This window comes from Macaca thibetana, chromosome 6 (genome assembly GCF_024542745.1).
Source record: "Macaca thibetana thibetana isolate TM-01 chromosome 6, ASM2454274v1, whole genome shotgun sequence".
In the NCBI taxonomy this organism is placed as follows: domain Eukaryota; kingdom Metazoa; phylum Chordata; class Mammalia; order Primates; family Cercopithecidae; genus Macaca; species Macaca thibetana.
This window is the reverse complement of record NC_065583.1, coordinates 26,558,537-26,573,151: the sequence shown is the minus strand read 5'-3', so window position 1 is coordinate 26,573,151 and position 14,615 is coordinate 26,558,537. Positions and strand designations below refer to the sequence as shown.

Sequence of the window (14,615 nt, the reverse complement as noted above, 5' to 3'; positions counted from 1 at the left end):
GGTGTGCAGAACCCTGCCAGTTCTAGCTCTACTCCCCACAGTATCCCCACAGTTCACTGGGAGATTGACATGTTTCAGAGAGTAAGTGACAAGACAATGCTCTTGAGAAAATGACAGCAAACCCCAGAGAGAATCAGAGATGCTGAGGCTGGGCATAGTAACTCATGCTTGAGAGGCTAAGGCAGGAGGATCTCTTGATCCCAGGAGTTCAAGACCAGCTTAGGAAACATAGTGAGACCCCCATGTCTACAAAAAATTAAACAAAAATTAGCAGGGCGTGGTGGGGCATGCCTGTAGTCCCAGCTACTTGGGAGGCTGAGGTGGGAGGATTACTTGAGGCTGGGAGGCCGAGGCTGTAGTGAGCTGTGACTGTGCCATTACTCGACAGAGCAAGACTCTGTCTCAAAAAACAAAAAACAAAAATCAAATAATAGTTAATGGAGTGAGAGAGAGGAGTGAAAGTGGGTTTGAGTGCCACTGAACCTGACATTCCTGGAGTTTCTTCTTCACATTGTTCTTTTTTAAATTTTTGAGCTATTCTAGTATTAACTCTTTTGCTTAAACTGGTTTTATCTAGTTTTTTTTTCTCATTGTACTTTTTAGAATGATTTTGGTAGCAGGGAACCCATGTGTTATCCCATGTGTTATGGTCTGAGTTGTGTCCCCTACCCTACAATTCCTATGTTGAAGCCCTAACTCCTGCTACTTCAGAATGTGACTATATTTAGAGACAGGATCTTTAAAGAAGTGATTAAGTTAAAATGAGACTGTTGGGGTGGGCCCTAATCCATGACGACTAATGTCCTTTTAAGAAGAAAACATTTGGGCACACAGGAGATACACAGGGATGTGTGCATGGAGGAAAGACCATGTGGGGACTCAGATGACTGGAACTGGGACAGCTGGGGCTGGTAGATTCACTTCCAGCTTCGTCACTCATGATTCTAGAACCCTGTGATGCTGGAAGGCTGGGCTTAGCTGGGACTGTCAGCCAGAACACCTACACTTGGCTTCTCCAGCTTGCTAGTCTCAGCAAGAAGGTGGCTATCTGCAAGCCAAGGAGAGAGGTCTCAGGAGAAATGCCTTGATGTTGGGTTTCTAACCTCTAGAACTATGAGAGCATACATTTCTGTTGTTTAAGATACCTAGTCTGTAGTACTTTGTTATGACAGCCCTAGTTGACTAATATGCCACTTCAAAAGAGCTTGAACACTAGAGGAACGAATTAGTTCATGTCACCAGAAGCCCAGAGACGAGGCAGCTCCAGGGTTGGTTAACTTAGCCACTCAGTGCTGCCTCAACGAGGAGGTTTTTCCATCTTTCTACTTTGCCATTTGTACCAGTTACTTTTGCTGTCTGAACAAATGACCCCGAAACATAGTGGTATATAAATCCGCTTGTTATGCTCATGGATTTTGTGGGTCAAGACTTCTGTCAGGGCACAGCAGAGATGGCTGGCTCCTGTTTCACGATTCTGGGCCCTCTGTGGGAGGAGCCTTGAGCGGCTGGGTGTGATCTGAACGATTGAAGATGACTCAAATGGCTGGGAACTGGGACAGCTGGGGCTGGAAGATCTACTTCCAGCTTCTTCACTCACGCATCTAGAACCCTGTGATGCTGGAAGGCTGGGCTTAGCTGGGACTGTCAGCCAGAATGCCTACACTAGGTTTCTCCAGAGTGGTGGTCTCAGGGTAGCCAGACATCTTACATGACAGATGGCTTTCCTCAGAACAAGCATGCCGGCAGTGAGTGCGCCGAGAGAATCAGTCAGGTGCGGCACAGCCTTTTATGACCTAGACCACTTCTGCCATATTCTATTGGCAGAGGTAGTCAAAAGACCTACCAGATTTGAGGGAAGGGGACCTAGATTTCGTCTATTGTGGGAGGAGTGTCAAAGAATTTGCAGCCATTAAAAAAAATTGCCACTCCATGCTCATCTTGGGAGCTAGTTTTTTTCATGATTGTTAAGAGTGCTGCAGCATCTTGGGTAATGTGGTAAAACCTCTTCTCCACAACAAATACAAAAAAATTAGCTGGCCATGGTGGCACGTACCTGTATTCCCAGCTGCTTGGGAGGTTGAGGTGGGAAGATCACTTGGGTGACTGCAGTAAGCTGTGACCACACCACCGCATTCCAGTCTGGGTGACAAAGCAAGACGCTGTGTAAAAAAAAAAAAGAGGGCTACAGCAACTCTATGCTCTATGTGTCACAATCTCACACATTAACATCCAGGGGTAGAAAAGGAAAACGTTTCCCTGAAGTCCCACCAGCAGGCTTCTCCTCACATCCCCTTGGCAAGAATTGGGCTGTATGTCCTTTCCAAAACTGGCAAAAGGAAGGTCACTTGCCCTGCTCAGCTTAGCCTAATCAAGTTCCACTCCCCTTGGGCTGAAGATAGGATGGCTTTCTTTAAGCATAAGGTCCCATGGAATGGGCAAATACTCTTCAGAACTTAGGGTTTGCCACTGTGGAGGAACCTCAAGAGAATGGATTTGGGGAGGTGACTTACAGTGTCTGCATAAACTTTCTATAAGCAGAGTCTGGCCTAATTAGGACGTGTTTAAGAAAGAAGATAAAGATGGCTTTCATTATGTCCATAGGCGGGGTCCTCAACAAGACCACAGTTTGAATTCTTTGCCATGCTTGTACTTTCTCACTCTTATATTTGTTCCTTTTCTCTCCTTGCCTCTTCATAGAGATCTATTACAATTTTTAGTACCAAGAGCAAATGCTTCTGTTCCTGGAAAATCAGGGGATGCACAAATAGCGTGTTCTTAAAGCAAATGTGACAGTTACGATAGAGATTCAGCCCCCAGATGGGGTCATCAGAACCCAATGTGACAGCTACAATGCATCCCTGATTCCTCATAATAAGCATAACAGCCTCTGAGAATATCTCAGCACAAACTAGGTTATGAATGATTGATTAATAAGTGGATGAGTGCTGTACAGATCGCCACATGCCAGTTCTGCTGAGAGCCATAATCTCCCATCTAACATTGTCTTATCACTGAGCTCACACAACGAGGCCTGTTCTTTATGGAACAAAGTCAGGGATGTTTTCCATGACTCATATTGGGAGCGTCCCACAGAAAAAATGGGATGTTCCATAGTGGGAGATGAAATCAAAGTTGTTAGAAAGTCTGTTTATAAGTCTTCCTGTCTGTGTGTGTGTGTCTTTCTGAGTGTGTCTCTGTATCTTCCTCTGTTGGATTTCTGTATGTGTTTCTACACGTGTCTGTGTTTGTATATCTCTACATAATTGCTGTGTGTGTATACGTCTGTGTGTGTGTCTCTGTGTATGTGTCTGTGTGTGCATCTCTTTGTGTCTGTGTGTCTTTTTTTTTTTTGAGATGGAGTCTTGCTCTGTTGCCCAGGCTGGAGTGCAATGGCGTGATCTTGGCTCACTGCAACATCCACCTCCTGGGTTCAAGCGATTCTCCCGCCTCAGCCTCCCGAGTAGCTCGAATTACAGGCACCCGCTATGATGCCTGGCTAACTTTTGTATTTTTTAGTAGAGAAGGGGTTTCACCATGTTGATCAGGCTGGTCTCAAACTCCTGACCTCAGGTGATCCACCCACCTCGGCCTTCCAAAGTGCTGGGATTATAGGCGTGAGCCACCGTGGCCGGCTGTCTGTGTGTCTTATAAAATTTATTTTTATTTTTAATTTTTGTGAATTATCTGATTTTTTACTTATTCTCTAGAGTCCAGTTGAGCTCTTTTGCAGGTGTATATACTTTTGCAGGTATGTATCTTTTGCAGGTGTATATACTTGGGGGGTCCATGAGATGTTTTGATACAGGCATGCTGTATGAAATAACCTGTGTGTGTCTTTCTGAATGTAGCCCTCTATATCTCTGTTTGCTGTCTCTGGGCATGTGTAAGCCTGTTTCTCTGTGTGTTTTGGCATGTGAGTATATTCCTTTCTACGCAAATATCTTTCTGTGTGCAGGTTTCTCTGTATGCACATGTGTATCCCTGTCTGCATGTGTGTGCAGGCACATGTGTGTGTGTGTGTTTTGTGTGTTTGTGTGTGTGTAGAGTTCAAGCTCAAGTGGAAAAGAGTAACCTAGGAGGAGGAAGCAGCTCCCCTCAACCCCCCAGGAGATCTAGATAAATTTAAGGCAGGGTAACATCATGTGAAGAGTAGGGAATGGCCGCTGGGCTCCCTGGATGTTCAACCCCATTTTCCCTTTAACTCACTGCATGATTTTCTGTGATTGATTTCAATTCTCTGGGCCTTAGTTCTCTTGGAGATAATACTACTTGCTTAACCTAGCTCACAGGGATTTTCTGAGAATGAAATAGTAATGTAATTTCGAATGCTTTCGAAAAAGTTAAAAGCACTATAAAAAGGAAGGCATTAAATGGATTAACATTGGACTTGATTCAGGGAAAACCTTTATGTTCAAGATATCCATGGAAAGGGGACTTTGATTCAAATCAAAATCTTTGGGTGATAGATCATGAAGGCTGAGTCACATGTGCTATGGGGGAGGAAGGGAGAAAATCAGCTTTGTGCTGAAGAAAGGCATCCTGCTCCAAATCAGCAAAGACAAAGAAGGTTCATTTTGGATGCAGGTTCTGCTCCATTAATGGTGGCTACTTAGAATATGATGTGAATAAGGTCTTAAGGGCTGCATCCTGGCCAGGGTGATAATAATGTCACTCGGGGTACCTGCCATAGATGTCAGGGACTTAGAACATGCAGGCTATGTACTTACTGTCCCTCCCAGAGCAGGGCACTGGGCTAGACAGTATCAGACTTGGAGTCTGAAGACGGGGGCTGATGCGTCAGAAGTTGCCAAAACTAAAAATCTTCTTAAGTTTTGAAGTCATTTAACTTCTCGTATCTCATACTACCTTGGTGATCCTCCCTTAGGAGGTTGGACACCAATCCAATTTAATTGTTGGATTCATCCACAGATTTGTACAAAACGGTGTAAAGACAGGGTCTTATTTGAATTGGGAAAGAGAGATGATTTAGATTGTCATCGTGGATGTAAAGAATCTTCCATGCTCTGCCATTTTAATGTAATCTCTCTTAGGTTGGTTTTGTCACAAGTTTTAAAAAGAATTCTCTAATTTTTTACTTATTCCCTGGAGTCCAGCTGAGCTCTTAAGAAAATTAGAGACCAATGACATCACGTAAACCCCATAACACTTTTTTTACCTTGCCTGTTCAATATTTCTTTCTTTCTTTCTTTTCTTTTTTTGAGACAGAGTCTCTCTGTCGCCCAAGCTGGAGTGCAGTGGCATGATCTCTGCTCATTGCGACCTCCACCTCTCAGGTTCAAGTGATTCTCCTGCCTCAGCCTCCAGAGTAGCTGGGATTACAAGTGTGCACCACCATGCCTGGCTAATTTTTTTATTTTTTAGTAGAGACAGGGTTTCACCATGTTGGCCAGGTTGATCTCGATCTCCTGACCTCCACCTCAACCTCCCAAAGTGCTGGGATTACTCAATATTTCCTTACCCTTACTTGAAGATTCAGAGGTCTTCCCACACAATAGCTTCATGACTCAGCACATGTGCAGCAACTTAATTTTCTTTTCAAATGCTCCTTCACCTAGCCCTTTTGACTTGAATGTACAAACTCCTTTTCCCTTTATCAGAATAAATAATTGGTGTCATTTTGTGTAGGTGAGCACGCATAAGTGTGTGTGTTGGCATCAGATATCGTTCACCTGATTATTGATTCTTTGCAAAAGTCAATAGCAAGAGAAATGCTGTTTAAATAGGTTTCATGTATCTTTTTTTCTAATTTGCGGGATTAGAGGTAGCAATGTGGGCTGGATGACAGTATGAGGAGGAAGCTGAACATTGCTTTTTCATAGAGTGACTGGTTTTATGAAATACCTCATGTCAGGCACTACTCTAGGTACTGCAGATAGAATGAGAACAAGGAAGACACAATCCCTTTCCTCACTCACTTCACTGAAGATACAGTTGAACACACAACTGCAAATGGGTGAGGCATTTGTTTCCGTGCACACATTGCAAGGGCATCAAACATTGCTGGGGCTGGGGGCAGAGGGGATGGGCAGGGAAGGCTTCTAGAAATGAGCCATGCTTAAGCTAAGGCCTAAGGAACGAGGAAGGTATAGCCAAGGAAAGGAGAGGCAGGGTAGAGAGACTGAAATAGCACGTGTGAAGCTGTGAAATAAGGAGACAGTGGCACGTACAAGGAAGATGTATGTGGGAGGTGTTCATTAGAGAGATGTTCACCGTGGCTGGAGTGTGAGGGCTCAGGGGTAGAGATTGGGCTGCAGAGATAGCCGGTTTATAGTGATTTTGAAGGATTCATGAAGGACTTTAGTGCCATATTTCTGCAACTTAAAAGATCTTATGAATTACCCATAGGTCTTGTTAAAATGCAGATTTGGATGTAAGTCTGGGTGGGACCTGAGATCCTGCATATGTAACGAGCTTCCGGGTGAGGATGCGGCTGCAGGGAGAGGGCCACACTTGGAGTTGTAAGGCTTTTGACTCTATCCTGAGGGCAATGGCAGAGCCACTGAAGCATTTTAGGTAGGAGAATGCCATGACCTAACTGTGTGGTAGGAAGATACCATTACCTGCAATGTAACAAATGGATTTTAGGTGGGTAGACCTGGAAAATGAAAATCAGTGAGGAGGTGGTAGTAGCAGACAGTCATAAGAAATTTGCCAACTAAGGTAGTGGCAGTGGGCATGTGGCCTCATTCCTTAGCCCTGTCCTGTTCAACTTCCTGCAATATTAATTCTGTCCATATCTGCCTCCTTCACTATGCAGTGGGCTCCTTGGTGGTAGTGCTTAGGCAGTGTAGAGGGAGGCAGTGTAGCATCATGCTTAACAACATAAGCCTTGGAGTCATTTGAGCCGGAATTCAAGTCCCACCTCCATGATGTACTATGCTGAATCTCTCAGGGCCTCCACTGTCACATCTGCTATAGATGAGAATGACACTTGCCACAGCGTGGAAAGAAATGAAATGATGTAGATAAAGTGCTTAGCCTATGCCTGACATTCATTGATTAAAAACATATGTACAGCTGGTTGCGGTGGCTCACGCCTGTAATCCCAGCACTTTGGGAGGCCGAGGCGGGTGGATCATCTGTGGTCAGGAATTCGAGACCAACCTGGCCAATGTGGTGAAACCCCTTCTCTACTAAAAATACAAAAATTAGCCAGGCGTGGTGGCAGGCACCTGTAATCCCAGTTACTTGGGAGGCTTTAGGCAAGAGAATCACTTCAACCCAGGAGGCAGAGGTTGCAGCGAGCCGAGATTCAGCCACTGCACTGCAGCCTGGGTGACAAAACAAAACAACAAAACAAAACAAAACAGATGTACAGAACACTTGCTCCAGTGTGTTAGGGTTTGGGGTTTGGCAATGAACAAAGTATATTTGGTCCCTGCCCCCTTGGCACACTTGATAAATAGTAGTGGCAGTAGTTGCTTATTATTCTTAGTTATATCTCTCTGCTGTTGGCCCATTCATTTTGCACACGGAGACAACCTGAAGCTCCAGCGACTCCTTGGTCTGGACAGTAACACCCAACACCACCTGAACATGTTATGGAGATGGACACTGTATTCTATACATTTAATTTAATTGATTTCTCAAGCCCTAGCAGTACTTTCAGCTTAATTATCCATAAAACTGAAGCAAGGATGCTTGAGGTCTAACATCATTTTCCGGCTCAGTAATCTATATGTGGCCAACCCTGCAACATTACATTTAATGTTTTTCAAAGGATTGGGAGGGTGGGTGTGTATCCCATCATTATCTATTGCCTAGAGATGGCTAAAAATTTCCATGTAAAATAACATATTTGGCTTTGAGGCTGTAAATTTTCAAAGGAGAAATTGAGCTGCTGAATACTTGAGGGGTGATATGGTTTGGATATCACCCCTCCAAATCTCATGTCAAATTGTAATCCTCAATGTTGGATGAAGGGCCTGGTGGGAGGTGATTGGATCATGGGGGTGGATTGCCCCCTTGCTGTTCTCCTGATAGTGAGTTCTTACGAGATCTGGTTGTTTAAAAATGTGTAGCACTTCCCCCTTTGCTCTCTTCTTCCTGCTCCAGCCATGTAAGATGTGTCTGCTTCCCCTTCCGGCACGACTGAAAGTTTCCTGAGGCCGCCCCGCCATACTTCCTGTATAGCCTGCAGAACTGTGAGCCAATTAAACCTATTCTCTTTATAAATTACCCAGTTTCAGGTATTTCTTTGTAGTAGTGCAAGAATGGACTAATACAAAAGGAAAAACAGAAGATAAGAGGAATGTGAAGATAGCAGTGGAAAGAAAGAATGATTGGTGGTCTTTGGCAAGGAGGATGGCACCTGGACTATGGGAGCTTTGGTGGGCTCTATAAACCGCTATAAGATACCCAGCTATAATAAATTAGATAGGTTCCCTGGCTTGTAAAGACTCTGGCTACTTAAGCCAATGGGAATTTAATAGAAGGTTAGGGGAGCTGGATCCCACAGCGGGAACCTGTGAGAGGCTGTCTGAGTATGAGGCATGTTGGAGGACCATGTTTGAGAAGGGGCAAGAACCTAACAAGACTTGGGAGGATTGAGCAGCAGGGACCCCTGCAATGGCCTCATGGCAGTAAGAGTCTGACTTGTCTCCTGGTTGGTCTACCATCAACTCTTCCTTCTCTCTCTGCATTTGTTCTAGACTCAAAGTCCCAAAAAACAACTAGCTGAGCCTAGGCTGCAGGTCTGTACCCTGGTTGTTTTGTGACTGGAGGGAAAATCTCTGGTGACTTCAGCTTTTGTACCGGGGGTGGGTACCTGGAATTATTTTCCCATGGTTATACATATTGATACATATACATTTTCCTTCTGGGTAAATTCCCAGAAGGAAATACATTAGAGTGTTATTAGGATGGGGGAAATGGATGTAGGCATCTGCAGCATGTAAAATGACAAGGTTGATGACTTATTAAGAATCAACTTGTTTATTGTTCCTTTGAGGTTTGTTTAAATGTTGCTTGCCTTTCTAGGTTTCTCCAGGCAACTCCTCATCTCCAGTGTTCTCATTGCACTTTGTATTACTCTTAGCTTTTAATTCTCAGGGACAAGGACTGACCTCATTCAACTCTGTGTTCCTAGGGCCTAGCAAAGTGCTTAACACGTAAAAGACATTTGCCAACTTACAGTTGAATAGAAAACGTATGTGTGGATATCTTACCAGAAACACAATTGTAAGCAGCTGGGAATTTCAATGGGTAACTTTTCTGTGTAGAAAACATTAAAAAATTGTTTTGTAGCCCATGCATGTGTAAAACCCACTCCCCAAAGGCATATAGCCTTGAACAGTGTAGAGTCAGAGACAGTAAAGCATCCTTTCAATTTCAGCTTCTATTCACTTGATTTTTGAAGAATATTTTCTTTTGCAAAAGCCTCCTTCACTTAAGAAGTTTTCTTGCCTTGTTAGGTATCAGCCAAACATTTTCTCTTTAATCTGGAGACATAGGATCCTGTTCCCCAAGATATTTTGATTTCTGCAAATGCTTGGGATCTGCTGAAATCCAGCTCCCTGTTTCTAAGATGAAACCTGGACCATTTAGGGCATGTAGGGGCCAAGGGCCATTGAAGATTTGCTGAAAATCACTGAGGTGATACAGATTAATTAGAGAAAAGGCATACAAATTTATTTAACGTGTATGCAAGAGAACCTTTAGAATGAAGACCCAAAGATACAGCATAAAAACTATCCATTTTTATGCATAGGTTCGACGAAGTATGGACAGCTGTGTGGTAATAGGATTGGGCAAAACGTGCATGACTGAGTAGTGAAACTCAGCGAGGCCTGTCTGTCTAGGTTCTTCTTGGTCCATCTGAGCAGCATTCCTTTCTTCTGGGTGAGGGGCAGGACCCTGTCTGGAATGGGGGTCTTATGACTCACAAATAAAATAGATCAGATCATTTCTTTATGGCCAGTTTTCACGCAGAAAAGTGGGGGAAAGTTAGAACAATATTTTTAGGTTTTATGGCTGGCTTTAAGGAAAAGGGGTTCTGGTTCCTATGACCTACCTCGGGGAAGAGAGATTCTAGTTTCTCTGGCTAGCCTTGTAGGTGAATGGGACTGAGAGACAGGAGGGCAGGAGCAGGTCAGGGAGAAACGTTTGCTTCTGAGGCTTTCATTTTAGGGTATTGTTTTCTGAGCTCCAACAGGCATCTATAGGGCTGGTAAATTTACCTGGAGTAGCCAAGTACAAATGAATTACTTCAGAGTCCCATTCTGGCTAGCCAGAGAAACGAGAATCCGATCTATCCTATTTGTGAGTCATAATTAAACCGATAGTCTTATCTAAGGGTGCCAAAATTCTACAATCTGAATTTTATCCTAGAATTAGGTCCCCCTGCTCCCCTTCAGTGAAGCGACTGGCAAGGGACTGTGGAGAATTGAGGCATTTGCCTCCTAGACTTCCAACTCCCTGGTCTAATCAGAGCAAGCAGCAGAAACTGACTGATATAAGCAGAGAAGAAATGTATGGAAAGGCCATGGGACAGCCCCCTACAGTGACCTGAAAGGCTGGAGGATTGGGCAAGATCAAAAGGAGAGTGGGCAACCAGGACCAACGCTAGAATTGTGAATAGCCCCTGGCCACAGAACCAGACTGACAGGGTCCCTGCAGTGCTTGCCACTGAGCCTGATTACCACAGCCCGCAGAGGTGCTGCTAGCTACACACAGGCTGACCCTACTTCTCCTGGGAATGGGATTTTGTTTTGCTATCACCTGCCCCCAGGATGGATTCTTTGCAGTCTCCTATTCTCTGCATTTCTAACTGCTGTTTCAAAGTCCTGGGTGCCCTGCTTTCAAGAGGGGTTGGGAAGGTGAGCACCACATTAAAAAAATGTATCAGTTATTTAATTAGAATATTCTTAAGAAATTTAGAACATCAATGTGTGAGGATAAATTCTACTCGTCAGGGCAAACACAGATCACAGTTAGCCCTGGAACTGAGGAATAGCTTTGATATTGGTAAAATTTGCCAGCCCACACCTTTCTGATCAACCAGACACCTCTCCATAACTTCCTATTTCTCTTTTTCTGCACCAGAGATCTCACCTTCGTGGTGTCTGGGCTTCTGCAGTTTCTTCTTGAAGTAAGCATCAGTAAGACGTTTTGGGATTTTCACATTGCTGACTGATACCAATTTTTATAGAGGTGACAGTGACAAATTACTGGTGTGTTCTTCACAGAGAAACTCAATTGAGGACCAGAGGTCCAGTCACAAGTAAGAGCCACTGCCCAGCTAGCTGCTCCGGGAGAACCATCTTGCCTCTGTGGCGCCCAGTGAGGAAGAGCAGAATGGTCCTGGGAGCGATGCTTGCAGTTTTCTGGCATGCTGACTGCAGGGTTTTTTTGTTTTTGTTTTTGTTTTTTTGAGGCAGAGTCTCACTGTGTCACCCAGGCTGGAGTGCAATGGTGCGATCTCGGCTCACTGCTACCTCTCGCCTCCTGGGTTCAAGCGATTCTCCTGCCTCAGCCTCCCAAGTAGCTGGGACTACAGGTGCGTACTACCACTCCTAATTTTTGTATTTTTAGTAGAGAAGGGGTTTCACTATGTTGACCAGACTGGTCTCATACTCCTGACTTCTGGTGATCTGCCCACCTCAGCCTCCCACAGTGCTGGGATTACAGGCATGAGCTACCATGCCTGGCTGCTCAACAACTTTTTAGATACATCTCCAGTAGGATGATAAGGCATCTTGTGAAGTTTAACCACTGGGGCACCACCATTCTTGTCACCACCAACTGGTTTTGTAACAGTTGCAAGAACCTTCTCCTTTTCAATCTTGGATTTAGCCGCTGAGTACTTCCTCTTGTACGTGCCTTTCTGGAACACATAGCAGGTCGGGAATATCTGTCAATTCCTCTGATGAGGACAGGATTTCAGCTGCAGTGGGGCTTCCCTTTCTTGGGTTTTTTGGCCTTGAGGTTACCCTTTGTTACCTTGCCACTAGCATCAGCTTTCTTGGATTCAGGTTTCTTCTCCTTAGTATCTGGCTTCTCAACTTTTTCACCCACCATCTTATAAGATGAGAAAGACAGCACCAGGCTGGGTGCGGTGGCTCATGCCTGTAATCCCAGCACTTTGGGAGACTGAGGCAGGCAATCGCTTTAACTCAGGGGTTTGAGACCAACCTGGCCAACATGACAAAATTTCACCTCTACAAAAAAAATATAAAAACTAGCTGGGTGTGATGGCATGTGCCTATAGTCTCAGCTCCTTGGGAGTTGAGGTGGGAGGATCGCTGGAGCCCAGAAGTTAAGGCTACAGTGAGCTGTGGTTGCGCCATTGCACTCCAGCCTGGAGTGCAGTGAGATCCTGTCTCAAAAGAAAGAAAGAAAGAAAGAAAGAAGAAGAAAGAAAAAAAGAAGACAGCACTACATTTTCAGGCTCTTTAACAAGGTGCTTAAGGTTAGGGGCCAGCAGAATTCCCCAAAGGTGATAAAGAATTTCATCTGCTGGGTAGCTAAAAGAAAAATGCCCATGACATCTATTTTAAGCCATTGTTGGTAATAGTAAGAAAATAATCTTTTTATCTTTTTGGTGTTTTAGATTTTGACAATCAAATGCTTTGTTGGTTCAACACAACAACACGGATGGCTGGAGGATCACAAAAGAATCTACTATGTCTATCATTTCCTTGAGTGTCTGAATGAAATGTCATTGGCTCTGTGGCAAGGGGCTCTGCCACTTACTAGCTGTATGACCTGGGAGCAATCATTTAATTTTTCTCAGCCTCAGTTTCCTCATTTATGAAGTGGAAATGACTTTAGCATTTATCTCTTACTTAGAGTTGTTGTGTGATGATATCCATAAAGCTCCTAGGACAGTGCTCAGTGTATAATAGTGCTTAATAAATGGTAGCTATTAATGGCTAATTTAGAGAGACTTGAGATTGAGGATTGGCCAATAGGGTCAAAATGCAAGGCCTGCTGATGTCCACGATGTACCAGGTGTCCACCTTCAAGGATAATTTGGAGGAAGGAGGTCATGATAAAAGATGAAGTGAGTGACCTCCAAGTTGGACGACCTCCATCAAACAAGATGGGCAAATTCCCAAATGCTACTGGTCACAGGTGCTTGAGCAGAACAATCTGCTTTCAAAGTACAATTAAATAGGAAAATGCTCAGTGATCTCAAGGGGTAGACCCACTCCGGTGCCCCATCTGCTCAGTTTAGGCACAGCCATTAGACAGTGCTGGGGAAAATGTTTATCTCTAGTTTACAGAAGGTTCTTTTGGAATCTCTTTGCAGAACTCAAAAGGGGGGTGTTCTCAGCAACTTTTGTTTAGGTTGGAATCCTAGGAAAGTCACCAATCTTTGGAAATACTCACATTTCTATTTTTGTTCCAGTTATCCAGCAGATAATAAATAGGTTTTTAGTTCTGCTAAGTGCTAATTTGAGAGGCATCTTGTTTAAAAGTTATTTATTGGGAGAAAATATGAAAGATGCAGCCTAAGAAATAATCTGTTGGTGTTGCTGACTCACCTTTTTAGGTAAGGCATCAATTTTATTATTATTTAGCCTTTTTGCTAGATGAAGAATGAGAATGAATCACCAAAAAAAAAAAAAAAAAAAAAAAAAAGAGAAAGATTCTAAGAGATGTGCATACATTTGTTTTCCCATAACTGAGGATCATTTGAGTTTATGTAAGACGCTATTTCAGAGTTAGCACATCACCTCTAAAGCTGCTGCATTTAAAGCTGGGTTGGTTGTTAAAAGCACCATTTAAATGTTTTCATGGAGGAATTAGGGATAGAATATGTACACACTGGTCACCCAGGGAGACGTTGAAATAGTCATTTACCTCTTTAATGGAGGCAGAGAATGTAATTAATAACCATTTGCATATAACAGTTAAATATTTCATGGTGGTGACAATGATTCATCCCTACTTCCTACAGCATCTAGAGGAAAATTAAACCCAGGTGTTAAGACGTTCAGGAAACTATAGAATGTAAAAACTCAACATTTACCCTGTCTCTGTCCTACTAACTCACCGTCCTTGTATTCCTCTCATACTCATCCTCCTTCTGCAAGTAGCAGTTTTAACTTCTGTATTGCTTGGCACCCCAGGCTTCCTAATTTACAGAGAGAACTTGGCTAGTGCAGGGAAGGCAAATAGGTTTCAAGTCTCAGATTTCAACCTGAGATTGATTGGTAGTGGCTATGTGGAACACTGTGTTGAAAGGGCTTCTAAAAAGTTGCCTCTAGGCGCAGTGGGAAAGAGGGCAGTGATTGATTAGTAATGCCTGCCATGGGTTGGAGAGAAGAGTACTGGCCTGAATATCATTTATTTTGCCATCCTCAACCAGTGCAAAGAACCCAAGATTAAGAATTGGGTCTGGTCTCGGTTTAGCCATAGCATGCCATATGATTTTGGACAAACATCACCATTCTAGTTTTCCCAAATGCTAATTTAGAGGAAATTTAGTCTCTCACGCAAAATTTAAAAGGCTGTTATAAAGATTGAAAAAGATTTGAAAGCACAGAAATCTACATAATATATTGTTATATTGCCATTTTCCAAATGGAAGGCTAACTGGACAGCTTACAGATTTATGTAAGACTCAGAGCTCCATTGTAAATCTATTA

At 43.6% G+C, this 14,615-nt stretch overlaps 1 pseudogene; it reads right to left on the bottom strand.

Moving 5' to 3' along the window:
- Positions 1-10,895: 10,895 nt before the first annotated feature.
- On the bottom strand, positions 10,896-12,039 carry LOC126956745 (60S ribosomal protein L6-like; annotated as a pseudogene).
- Between the last annotated feature and the right edge of the window lie 2,576 nt (positions 12,040-14,615).